Here is a 13,238-nt window from a genome sequence, read left to right on the forward strand (position 1 = left end):
GCGAACGGCGAGCCGGCGGAGGCGCGGCAGGGTGACGAGGCGGCAGAGCAAGGCGCGGGTGGCGGCGCGTGGTGGAAGGCGGTGGCGCGGCGCGGAAGACGGGCGCAGGGCGGTGACGGGCCCGATCTGGCCCGGGGCGGGCCTGATCTGGGCTCCCTCGGGCTGCGGCGGCGGGGAGGAGAGAGGAGGTCCGGCGGCGGATGACGTGGCACCGCGGGATTGGAGGAGAGCGGCGGCGGAGGTGACGTGCCGCCTTGTGATTGGCCGGAACACGTGGCGGTGGCGGCGGACGCGTCTGACGGCGGATGGACATGTCCGGTGGCGCGGTGTTGGTGAGATCTAGGGTTTAGATTGCGATTTTGGATGGGGTGCACATATATATAGGTAGAGGGAGTTTGGAGTGTCCAAATGGGGTGCGGTTTTCGCCCACATGATTGCGATCCGACGACGGAGGACATGGAGATGATTTAGATGGGTTATTGGGCCATTTTGGAGGGGTGTTGGGCTGCAACACAAAAGGGCCCTTCACGGTTACCCGGTTAACCGTTGGAGCATCAAACGGGCTCCAAATGGAACGAAATTTGACAGGCGGTCTATCGATGGTGTACCAAGGCCGCTTGGCAAATCTCGGTCCATTCCGAGAATGTTTAACACCCGTTCACGAAAGGAGACAAGAGGGGTGCACCAGTGCATGTGGGAGTGTCGGATTGTAAAACGGACAACGGGGAAAATGCTCGGGTGCATGAGACGAACACGAATGCAAATGCGATGCACATGATGACATGATATGAAATGCATGACATTAATAAAATGCAAAACAAAGACAAAAACCCAACCATAAAGTTCTCAGAGTTGTCCAAAGCTTGATCTTCGAAAGCGTACTCAATAGGTTCCTCATCACGTACTCGTCTCCCGGCTCTACCCAAAGAAAGAACACAAGCAATGGAACAACAATCAATCACGGTGCAATGCGCAAGCAACATGATGCAAAACATGGCATCATATGCAAGATATGATATGCAATGCATATGCATGCTCCAAAAGGAAAGAATGATCAAGGCATCAACTTGGAAAACCAAGTATGCCGCTGGAAAGATGAGGTGATTTCGGTCGAAATCGATATAAGGATCACCGGAAACGGATGCACAGTTTGAAAATGGCAAGCAAAACAAGAATGGTGCTATTCTGCGATTAACAGTACGATGCCACTAGAATGCAACAAGAAACTAAGCTACTACACTCCAACATAGCAACAAAGTATATGGAAGTGATGTACATGAGATGCTTGACAAAACATGAACACTGAGCTACGGCTAAAACACACTAGAACAGGTTCAAACAAGCATGGCAAAAGTGCAAAAGATATCAGCTTCACAGACTTAGTGAAAATACTAACATGTCAAAAACAACATCAGGAAGCACTATTTAGAGTAAGCAAAGAACATGCTACAAGAACATATCATAGCAAATAAAAGCATGGAATGATTTTACTAAATGCATAGAACAAAAGTCCCTTACCGAACATGAGCCAAAAAGGCACAGAAGATATTATGACACCCATGTAAACATAGCAAGTTTTATCAACAGTTTCAGACAGCAGAAAAACAGAGCATGACATAAACAGATTTATGAAGGCAACTTTCCGAGCTTATGCCACTCACCACAAAGCATTGCATTACAATATAAGCATACGAATAGCAATATGACATGTTCATGAAGGTAACCATGGCAAGAGCAAGTTCATAGGATGCATGGATCACTAGCAACAACCATGGCAATATTGAATAACATGTTAACATTCTGCCAGGAACATTTTGTAGCAAAAGTAGAACAAGAACAAGCATGCTAGACAACTCCATAATTGCAAACAGGGGCATGGATGGATAGAGCATAAGCACATGTTCAAAACATCCTTACTGAAGCAACTCAAAACAAGAATGGATCTCTCTATAGCATCATGTTTATATGGCAAAAAAATAACATCCGGAAAAGGACTTAGCAAAAACCTAAGTCCCTGAAAACAACAACATTGCGGAGGCCATTTGCATGATTGTGCTAGTCACCACATAGATCACAAAAAGGCAAGACAAGCACCCCTGTAAACATGGCATGTTGTAGTTCAAAACACATGTAGACCTCAAGCTCATACAATGCACACATCAAAAGCAACAAAATGACAAAACCTCATAATTTGATAAGTACCAACTCCTAACATTTTATAGCACTCTTGCATCAATGAAAATGGCATCATAATGAACATGAACATGCATGGAAATGCCTCTATCATGGAGAGCTCAACAAGACGAACAATTCGACATATCATATGCATGATTTGGAGCTACGGTCACCGAGATATGACATGTTGAACAAGTGCATATGATGTTAGGATTTCAAGACTTAGTAGAATTTAGACCTCTCAGGGAAATTGGACGGAGCGGTTCATCCGGGGCGTTTGGTTCGAGGGACGGGTGGATCTCCTCCACCTGCCCAGATCTGGCATGGGACGGGCTCCGGCGAGGAGGAGCTCCGAAGACATCGACGGTGTGGACAACGATGCTGATGAGGAGTAGGGCCAAGACCCACCGTTTACCGGACACTGGACGGCCACCTCTTCTTACAACGTGTACATGGTGGATACACCTAAAAGAACTAACGATGATGATAAGGGAGATCCAGTTGAGGACGAACTTCCTGTGATACAACCAAAACGCCGGCGTCAGCGGTGCTGCTCTAAGTCGCGTCGTGAAAAATACAGAAGCACTAGCATGGGAGATGATAACACTCCAGACGGTGCCGAAGACAGAGAAGATCCCGACGAACAAACTGCCGAACAAGACGATCGGGAAAATGGGAAAGTTAGTCCTGACGAACAGGCCATAAATGACGACTCGGAGGACAGTAATTATCTTCCACTCTTCGAGGTTGAGGTGAGCCTCGGCAGCAAGGATTTTATCGTGCCTGAGGAACCTCAGGAGGAGGAGCACTTTAGGCACCGACTAATAGCCACTGTAAGGAGCCTGAAAAAGAAGCAGCAGCAGCTTCAAGCCGACCAAGATCTGCTCAACGATAGATGGACTGATGTCCTAGCAGCCGAAGAATATGACCCCAAGTGCCCAGCCAAAATTTACCCGAAGCGCAAATTGCTACCTCAGTTCGATGATGAGGCGCCGGAGCCCATACCATCACCGCACAATCTCAGGACCCCGATTCCAAGTCACATAGATCTAGCCGGTAACACCTCATATCACATTGCGACCTCACGCACGGTATCCCCACGGGTGTTGCCTTACCATGGCCCGGGACCGTTTACGCCTTTTGGCTCACGTATATGATAGTGTCGCTAGCATCCATATGATAGAGAACCCGAGCCGACATGGCTAGTCATGAACCCAAAGCGGCACAGACCTATGGAGACAGGCATACATGAATCACATCGAGCATGTCGGTCATCAGCGTGTGAATCCGGGCTGTAGCACTAGGCTAACAGGACTCCGGAGAACCCGTGCTATAGCAGGCTAGGTAGGACTCCGGAAGTCACCGCGTGACATTTCCCCGAAGGGACAGACATAGGAACGAAGTGAAACACATGCCAGCTAGTCAAGTGTCCTGAGCAGTAGTGCTGGGCTAGCAGGACTCCGGTGAATCGGGCTGTAGCGGACTACTATGGCTCGAGGAGCACTAGACTACATTTCCCCATAAGAAAGGCTACCAAGGATAAACAACTAGATTGTCGGATCCCACACATACCAAGCATTTCAATCATACACACAATATGCTCGATATGTGCAAATACAACATGGCATCACAACAAAACTCTACAACTCAAGTACTTTATTTAAAGGCTCCAAAGAGCCATACATAACATGTTCATACAGGTAGGGGTCACATGACCCGACACTCAAGTCATACAAGCATACAAGCACATGCGGAAGCAAATAGTCTGAGTACAGACACTAGAAAGAAAGAAGGCTTCTCGAAGCCTGTCTATCTACATAGGGCCCTCCATGGCCAGGATCACCACCTGGGTGGCAAGTCACTCATCAACGTCGAGATCTACATAAAACCCATCGGAGGGGGCGGTGTTGTCGTCTGAAAACAGTAATTAAGCAAACATGAGTACAAAGGTACTCAGCAAGTCTTACATCAGAACCCACTATACATGCTCATTCTCAAGAAGGTGGTGGAGTTATTGCAGCAAGCCAGCTTTGACTCTTGGCTAAGCTATCCTACCGGACACCACTAGTAAAATAGTTTTCACACACGAGTCCACTAATCACCAACACAATACTCCACCGGGGATCCTCCCTCATCATCCTACGAGAGAGCCATCCTCGGTACTCACACTTATCTTGAGTCTTTTAGTACTAACCATTAACTTGTCTATGAACTGTATAGGCAACCAAGTAGTCCTTTACCGTGAACGCTGCTATTCGAATAGATGATGTTAACCCTATAGGGGTGTACTTCTTCATACACGCTCTCACGAGTTACCGCCGTTTACACGAGATGTACTCGGCAACCTTCAAGCGGAAGCCCAACGAGGGTGTCGGCCACGGCCTACCTAAACACTCAAGTCTCTAGTCTAGGTTTATCACCTATCCAGGTTACATCCGTAGGGAGTCCGGCCGAGGTTTCCACATACGGCCCCGAACGATGTGAACAGGGTCCCGAGACGCCAAACGGGCGCCCAGCATACCCGGCCACGGTGTATCTACCGCAACATAGCCCACCCCTAGGGTCAGCGCTACGCACGACCGCCAACACATAACATATAAACACCAGAAACTATTTGCAACTCCTGGACAGAGTACTAGGGTGATTAAGAAGCCGAGAGGGTCAATTAAGGATCCCAATGCATGGTAGTAGCTGATTCTTAAAATCACACATACAGATCTCAGTTCTTAGGGACGGCCTCAATGAAACAATCCACCATGTACTCCTACATGGCCTCTCATCGATACCTTTACCAAATCATGTTCAACACATCCCTCACATTACTGACATAATCATTTCACTCTAGCCCATCACCCAGATGAACCAGACCTGACACAACTCTAAGCATAGCAGGCATAGCAAGGTAGAACACATACATGGCTCAATCAATTCCTACACATGCTAGTGGGTTTCATCTAGTTACTGTGGCAATGACAAGTCATGCAAAGGATAAGGGTTCAACTACCATCGCACACAGCAGTTTGAAACATTGTTGTCTTAATGCAGTAAATGAGAGCGGAGGCGAGAACATGGGATTGTATCAATATGATCAATGGGGCTGCTTGCCTGATGGAGTGGTAGTAGGGTGCTGCCCTTCAGACGGATATTCGGGGTTATCCTCGGAGGCAGAACCTACCACGAAAGACACACCGAACATAATCAACACATGGCAATATGCAACAATATGATGCATGCTATGACATGGTAAAATGAATGTGTCTTGGCCTAATGCAAGCTAAAACAGAAAGGAATGAACCCATTTGAATCAAAGATTCAAATGTTAGTTCATTTAACATAGCCATATTAGTGCATTATCTTATTTTTCTTAAATAGCAAGGTTAAATTGTTTTCTCATGCATGAAACCATTACCAATGGATAGATTGAATTTTTCTGATCAAAATTCATATATATATCTTTTCATTTGGAGTTACGGATTAATTTTTATGATTTTTTAAAGTTTGCAACAATTTCTGGAATTCTCTATATAAAAATAAATCCAGAAATTAGTTATTGCGTCAGCAGTGCGTCAGGGTGACATCATTGGTCAACAGGGACGTCCAGGTCAACCTGACCAGTGGGTCCCGTGTGTCAGTAGTTATTTAAACTAACTTAATTTAGTTAAAAGTAATCTGGGTTAATTAGCAGAGGGGGGCTCACTTGTGATATACTCAGGGGAGTCAACCTGGGCCCACCCAGTCAAGGTCAGTGGGTCAAACCTGCCGGCGTTTAGCTGCCGGCGAGGCCAGACGCGGTGGTGGAAGTGCATTAGTGCGTTCCGGTGACCAAATGAGCGGCGGAGGGCATCTACGCGTAGCTGGGAGCAAGCCGCAGCGTTTGGTGGTGGTGGTTGAGCTTGGGGTGACCAGAAACATCGCCGGCGACGACCTTGGCGGTCGCCGGAGTCGGGTGAAGATGAGCCCAAGGCTACAGGGCACGGCGAGGCGCGTGGTGAGGTGTGTTGGGCTCCTGGGGATGCGGTGAGTGTGTTGGACACGGTGGTGTGGCCGGTGGTTGGCCGGAGACACGTCGGCGACGAGCTCGGCGGTGGCGCGTGTGGTGAAGCTTCATGCAGTTTCTACGGTGCACAAGAAGGCAAACAGAGAGGATGGGGAGGTAGCTGAGCTCACGGCGGTCACGTAGGAATGGATGGGGCGGTCGGGGACGAGCTGATGCGGTGGCAACGACGAAGGGGATCTCTGGCGATGGCGGAGTCGGGCGAGGTTGTTGCAGAGGCTGCGGGGCAAGCGAGCGCTCGGGGCTCGGCTTGCTCGAAGGAGGGGACGACGGAGGGCGCGACTACGGCGGCGGTGCGGCGGCAGGTGCGTCGGCCATGTTGCGGGAGAGCAAGGGAGAGAGGCAGGGGGCGAGTGAGGTGTCCACGGGGTCGGGGCGGCAACATGGAGCCTGCCCAGGGTCTAGGCTTGCGAAGCGGCAAGTTGCTAGCTCGCCAGCGTCAGCTCTCTGCCTGCCTGGCGGGAACGAAGCAGCTGGCTGGCATGGGCCAGCACAACGCTGGGCCGCCAGGTGGGCCGGCTGATGGGCTGCGGCCAGTAAGTTCTCTCCCTCTCTTTTAATTTCTGTTTTCTATTTTTCTGTAGGTTTGTGGCTTTATTAAAAATAGTTGGGCACTTCTAAAAATCCTAAAAATAACCAGAGGCTCTGTTTAGAATATTTCCAACAGCCCACACTTATCTTCAGAATTATTTGAGCATTTAAAATATTTACTAGCATTCAAATGCCCAAATGCAAATTACATATGATTTAATTCAATGACCTTCTGTTGACCTAGAAAATTGTGCACCAATTTTGCCAGAGGTTCTAACCCAAGACAAAGAGAGTGAACTTTTTAGAAGGGCATTTCAGGTTCATTGAAAATATTTTTAGTAAACCTTAGTTGATTCCAGAGGGGGTGCTGGGGGTTCTGTCTTCCCCAATTCAAGTTTCTGATGAAAGATAGACATGATGCAACACTCTAATGCATGACTAGCTAGGATGTGACAACTCACCCCCACTCAAACGAATCTCGTCCCGAGATTTAGAATCTGCCGGGAAGAAGGTGGGGTACTCGAGTCGAAGACGATCCTCCCTTTCCCAAGTAGCTTCTTGCTTGGAATGGTGTGACCATTGAACCTTGAGAAACTTAATATTTTGGCGTCGAGTGGTATGCTCGGCTTGATCAAGGATACGAACGGGATATTCTCGATATGTGAGGTTATCTTGGAGATCAAGCGTTTCATGGTCCACTCCACGGATAGGATCCGAGAAGCAACGCCTAAGTTGAGAAACGTGGAAGACATCATGAACTCTGGAAAGATGCGGAGGTAGTTCCAACTGGTAGGAAACTTCCCCTCGTTTGGCAAGAATGCGAAAGGGTCCAATGTAACGAGGAGCCAACTTGCCCTTGATACCGAATCGATGGGTTCCCTTTAAAGGTGTATCTCAAAGGTAAGCCTTCTCGCCAACTTCACAAGACATAGGCTTATGCTTGCGGTCATATTGACTCTTTTGGCGAGATTGGGCCGTTTTCAATTTCTCACGAATAACGCGAACCTGCTCTTCTGCTTCCTAGATCATATCCGGGCCAAAAAGTTGTCTTTCCCCGGTTTCTGACCAGTTAAGAGGCGTTCAACATTTTCGTCCATAGAGAACTTCGAAAGGAGCTTTGCCCAAGCTAGCTTGATAACTATTGTTATAAGCAAACTCCGCGAATGGAAGACATTTCTCCCAACCCATTCCGAATGAGATGACAGAAGCTCGGAGCATATCTTCCAGAATTTGATTGACTCGCTCTACTTGACCACTTGATTGAGGATGGAAGGTGGTGCTAAAAGAGAGACGAGTTCCCTTTCCCAAAATCGAGAGGTGAAGAGACTCCCATGGTCTGAGATAATTTCCAATGGAACACCATGAAGAGACACTATCCGGGAGATGTACAAGTCAGCTAGCTGGCTAGCGGTTATACTCTCATGAACAGGTAGGAAATGGGCTTCTTTGGAAAGACGGTTGATCACGACGAAGATGGCATTATTCCCTCTCTTGGTCCTGGGAAACCCAGTGATGAAATCCATACTGATTTTATCCCATTTCCACTCAGGAATAGCCAAAGGTTGAAGGGTGCTAGCAGGCCGTTGATGCTCTGCTTTAACACGACGACAGACGTCACAATTAGCAATGTATTGATCGATTTATCTCTTCATCCTAGTCCACCAAAACCTCTGGCGTAGGTCTTGATACATTTTAGTACTGCCGGGATGAATGGTGAGAGGGGATTCATGAGCTTCCTTAAGGATCAATTGCCGTAGCTGTTGTTTCTTGGGAACCACCAAGCGGTTCTCAAAGAAAACAACACCTCGCTCATCCATGGAGAAACACTTAGCAGCTCCGCTAGCAATGTTCTCCTTGATCCGAGATATTCCTCTATCATACCGCTGAGCGGTTATGATTTGATCTGTAAGGTTGGGTTTCGCCACCAGGGTGGAAAGGAATCCTCGAGGAACAATGTGAAGGTTAAGCTTACGAAATTCCTCGTGGAGAAGTGGTTGACTTTGTTGTAACATCAGGTTGTTACAATAAGATTTACGACTTAGTGCATCAGCCATGACATTGGCTTTGCCCAGGGTGTAAGTTATTCCTAAGTCATAATCCGTGATCAACTCGACCCAACGTCTTTGCCTGAGATTCAAATCTGGTTGGGTGAAGATATATTTCAAACTTTGATGATCGGTGAAGATCTCGCAACGATTACCGAGAAGGTAATGTCGCCAAGTTTTGAGTGCATGGACTACAGCTACAAGCTCTAGATCATGTGTGGGATAGTTTTCCTCATGTGGGTGTAATTGCCGTGAGGCATAGGCAATTACCCGACGATCTTGCATGAGTGTGCAACCTAGTCCTTGTCGCGAGGCGTCGCAATAGATAATAAAGTCCTTGGAGAAATCTGGTGGTACCAGTACAGGAGCAGATGTCAGGCGTCTTTTCAGTTCCTGAAAGCTGAACTCGCACTGTGGGGTCCACTCGAACTTTTTATCTTTCTTGAGGAGTTCAGTTAGAGGTTTAGCAACCTTGGAGAAATTCTCGACGAAGCGGCGGCAGTAGCTCGCTAAGCCAAGGAAGCTCCAAACTTGCTCGACCGTCTCAGGTGGAGTCCAATCAAGGACGGCTTGAACTCGCTTGGGATTGACAGCAATACCCTTACCAGAGATTACATGGCCTAGATAGGTCACTTCTGGCAACCAAAATTCACACTTGGAGAATTTGGCATAAAGGTGATGCTCTCGAAGTTTTGTTAATACCAGCCTTAGATGTTCGGCATGTTCCTCTTCATTCTTGGAGTAGATGAGTATATCATCGAGGTATACTACGACGAATTTATCCAAATACTCCATGAAGACCGAGTTCATTAACTGAGAGAAGGTGGCTGGGGCATTGGTTAAATCGAAGGACATAACGGTGTACTCGTATTGGCCATAACGAGTAACAAAGGCCGTTTTGGGAATGTCCCCGTTTCTAATTTTGATTTGATGGTAGATCAACCTCAAATCCATCTTGGAAAAGATTGAGGATCCAGCGAGCTGGTCATACAGATCGTTGATCCTGGGAAGCGGATACTTGTTCTTGATAGTGACCAAGTTGACAGGTCGGTAATCTACAACCATCCGATCCGTTCTATCCCTCTTCTTGACGAAGAGGACGGGGCAAGCCCAAGGAGAGGAACTAGGACGGATGAAACCCTTTTTCAAGGACTCATCGAGTTGGTTCTTAAGCTCGGCTAGTTCTAAGGGTGCCATCTTATAGGGTCTTCTAGAAATTGGAACGGTTCCTGGAACAAGGTCTATCACAAACTCGACATCCCTATCAGGTGGAACACCTGGCAGTTCTTCTAGGAAGACATCCGGAAAGTCCCGGACTACCGGAATATCTTCAAGGTCTGGAAGGGGGTTGGCATTTAGGGAGTAAAGCTGGTGCTTGGCCACTCGAGTTAAGACATTGACTGTCTTGCCCGATGGGTGAGTAAGTTGAACGGTTCTAGTGGCACAATCAATCTTAGCATAATGAGCTGACATCCAGTCCATACCCAAGATGATGTTTATGTCCGAGGACTTGAGAGCTATTAAAGATGCAAGGAAGACAAGTCTATCGACAAGAATTTCATTCCCATGGCTTACTCTAGAAGTTTGCCATCTAGAGCCAGGGGTTTGAATTTCCATGGTAGTGGGCATGTCACAGAATGTTGTGTTATGCAATCGAGCATAGCTCTCAGATATGAATGAATGAGATGCTCCAGTATCGAAAAGAACAGATGCCGGATGGCAATTAACAAGGAGCGTACCAAGGACGACGTTAGGATGCTCATGAACCTCCTCGGCTGAGACATAGTTGACATGGCCATGTGTAGTGGTGACCGGCTTGGCGTAGAATGTCTTTCCCGCTGGCTTACCACGACCAATGGACTTTCCAGACTGATTGGGGTTGTTGTTCTGGGGACACTCTCGACTATAGTGACCCGGCTCTCCACACTTGAAACATGTCACAACATTGGGGCGTGGAGCAGCATTAGTAGTGGGGCCACCATAGGGCTTGGACGGTGCAAACTGTTGGTTGGGACGAGGCGCCTCAAAGGATGGCCTCGGAATGAACCTGGGTGGCAGTGCCGTGCTTGGAATCCACACCCGGCGCTTCTGAGATCCAGAGCCGGATGAAGAGCCAAAATCACGAGAGTGCTTGCGTGAAGCGTCATAGTCAGACTGGCCTGTCTCAGCACTGATGGCTTTATTGACCAACTTCTGAAAGGAGGTGCACTCATGCAGACGGAGATCACGGTGAAGCTCAGGGCTGAGTCCCTTGCGGAACCTTGCCTGCTTCTTAGCGTCGGTGGATACCTCTTCAGGAGCATATCGTGCCAGATTCCCAAATTCACGACTATATGCATCCACAGTCAGTCTTCCTTGGGTGAAATTGCAGAACTCTTCCCTCTTGCGATCTATGAGACCTTCCGGGATGTGATGCTCACATAAAGCCTCACTGAATTCAGCCCAAGTAGTGATTTGGCCGACCGGGCACATAGCTTCAAAATTTTCCCACAAAAGGATAGTAGGGCCTTCGAGGTGATAGGCAGCATAAGTAACCTTATCAGCTTCGGCTATGTTGGCAGAACGTAGCTTGTGGGTGATGCTGCGAAGCCAGTCATCCGCGTCGAGGGACTCGATGGAATGGTTAAACTTTGGTGGGTACAACTTGATGAAGTCATTGATTGACACCAAGTCATTTCGCTGATGGCGTGCAGTGTTCTACTCAATCCACTCCAGCAAGCGGTTAGTCTCACGCTTGTTTCTTTCCGCCTCTAGCATCACTTCGGCCAGAGAAGGCGGGTGAGGCAGATTTTCACCCCTAACTGCACTGGCTTCCCCCTGCTCCGGGGCAGCAGGGTTGCTGCGGGTGTTGACCATCCTAGGAGGAAACAAGACAACGGTTTAGATAAGGATGGCACAAACTTAGCAAGGAAGTGCAGGATGTAATGGATAACACGGAATGCAGAGATGTTCATCCGTATGACATGGTAATATAGAACTGTCATATATATACCAACGGTCATACACACCATACATAGTTTAGTACAAGCCCAGGCTACAGTACAACTATGATGAAAGACGCTACATCTCATCGGAGGTTTTCCAAGCTCCTATACATTATTTTTCTACACCTCCGGAATTGATTACACACTAAGTCATATTCCACAAGTCACGCAGGACAGTGGAAATACAAGTATTACAATACTAGTGATACTACTACTAACTCAGACAGCTCCGTAGTAGTCCTCATAGAAGTCACCTCCATAGCCTGGAAGTTCAATGTGATCATCCGAGAATAGACAGTCCTGATGAGCTTGTGGACCATAGGGGCTAGGATGAGGTCTTGGACCAACAAACGGTGGCCTGCGGGGACCACGGGGTGGGGTGATGCCTCCCACATCACGCCAATCCACCATGTCTGGCAGAGCAGATCTCACAGGATACAGATCCCTCGTATCCATACATCCAGCTTGCACAGCAGGTGCAAACCGAGTCAAAGTGGCCCAATGATCAGCACGGGTGTTGAAAAGCTCCAGTATCAAGGCCCGATTCTCTTGGTCCTTATCCTCTAGCATCTCGACAGTGGTGCGAGTTAGTGAGTCCTCACGTGTGGAGTCAGCATAGATAGCCTGGAGATACCCTTGTGCTCCCGGGAGTGAAGTTGGCATATAACGGAAGTCGGTGTTCCGAAGCAGGCCAATCCTGACTCGCATGATGGTCATCATGGAATAGGCAGCATCCTGCACAGCCATCTCAACAGTAACCCCGAGTCCATAGGAACAGTGGAGGGGCTTGGTAGATCCAGGCTAAGAAGGAAATATCCTGACAGTGCAGAAATATTGGCTTTGATTAAAGTCTCGGAATTGCTCTTCGACAGTGTATTCGGGATACCAACGGTATCCGTCTCAATCATTACCCGGACTAACATAGAAGTATGATCGGGCACATCGAGGCACCGGGTCAGGCGAACCACTTGGTTTTGAGCACGAGTGGCCATCTGAAAGCACAACCACAATGCAAAGACATTAGAATTTCTAGGGAAAATTGGACATCATAACAGCTGTAAATGCTCAGGAACAGATTTGAGATATTCACAACAGATTGCAAAACCACTCAACAACAACATATCAAGGTTCTGGTTCAACTGATAACATACTAAAGTGGTAGAAACTGAACTAAGGCTGGTAACCAACAATCCTATAAGTTACTACGGATTAGTAACACGTGAACCTGCCAGAGAGAAGAGAGCCTAGTCCTTAACCCACGTAGAAAGAGAAGAGAATGACACAGATCAGAGGGCATAAGGTAAAGGAGTAAAAAGAGCCTTACGTTCCCTCCCACAATCAATTCCCCTACATATAACTAAAGCATTTCTAGACTCGACATCGACCAGTTTGGCTCAATGAACCTACAGGCAGTCCGACTCTGATGCCAACGCTGTCAGGACCCCGATT

Source organism: Triticum aestivum, chromosome 2A (genome assembly GCF_018294505.1).
Source record: "Triticum aestivum cultivar Chinese Spring chromosome 2A, IWGSC CS RefSeq v2.1, whole genome shotgun sequence".
Lineage (NCBI taxonomy): Eukaryota > Viridiplantae > Streptophyta > Magnoliopsida > Poales > Poaceae > Triticum > Triticum aestivum.